This window comes from Chrysochloris asiatica, unplaced genomic scaffold (assembly GCF_000296735.1).
Source record: "Chrysochloris asiatica unplaced genomic scaffold, ChrAsi1.0 scaffold00377, whole genome shotgun sequence".
Lineage (NCBI taxonomy): Eukaryota > Metazoa > Chordata > Mammalia > Afrosoricida > Chrysochloridae > Chrysochloris > Chrysochloris asiatica.
The window spans coordinates 2,157,993-2,159,106 of record NW_006408895.1 but is presented as its reverse complement, the minus strand read 5'-3'; positions in this window follow the sequence as shown (position 1 = coordinate 2,159,106).

The following is a 1,114-nucleotide window of genomic DNA, read 5'->3' as shown; positions in this document are numbered from 1 at the left end:
GGGACTTTAGACCCAGAGAAGGAGAGGGTCTGTATGTTGACAACCGGGGGGCAGGTTTGTAGAACATACCCTTTGGTAGGTTGATGATGCATGGAGGGAATTGTAATGAAATGATGGAAATGAAATGATATACGATAGGATGAATGTAAAGCTAATGTTCTCCCATATCACATAATTCACAATAACACATTAAAAAAAAGAAAAAGACTGTTGTTTATTGGTCCAGTGGTGAGGACATGTACATTTTACCAGATCCCTTAATTCAATAGCCTACCCCCTTTTAATATTATCCTTATGAGGCATAGTCACAAGTTCAATTTATTTACATCAAACAGACTTAAAATGACTTATTGCTTACTCATGTGTAAGTCATATAGCTTTAGTTATTGTAGCCATTCTTATTCAAGCACCATCAAGTTTTATAGATGCTATCACTCTTATGCTTGCTCACAGTCTCACCTCATCTGCTTGCCAATAATTATGAGCATATTCATAGTCAAACAATAATTTTGACACAAGGACTGCAATCCCTCCTTTCCCTTATAACATCTTGATGAATAATTGATAGCCTATTCAACTTAACCCTTCCTCCAACTGTTGCATACTAGCGCATTATTAAATAGGCAAAGACTTTTGACTGTGTGTATAATGTCAAGCTATGGACAATATTGCAAAGAATGGGTACTTGGAACATTTAATTATGCTCCTGAGAAACCTCTATGTAGACAAGAAGTAGTCATTCAAACTGAATAAGGGGACAATGAATGCTTAAAATCAGAAAAGATGTACACCAGAGTTGTACTGACTCAATGGCACCTAACAACAACAACCTAATTTTAGTAAGATGGCAGCTAGAACTATGGTGTCAGCAATAGGGGCTTCTACAAGGGCTTTTGGTAATCATAAATATAATCCATATGACCAGTAGTTGGAAAATTTGGCGTTGGTGATAGAAATGATGCTGGGGAATGAATGATAGATTTCTGCAAAACAAATGAATTTTTTATATCAAATACCTTCTTTGGACTGCATAGCAAATTGACTACATCTGTGGAAAGATGTTGGGGACCAAAAGACTTACAGGCCTCATAAAACTTTAAGAGTGTCAGAACTG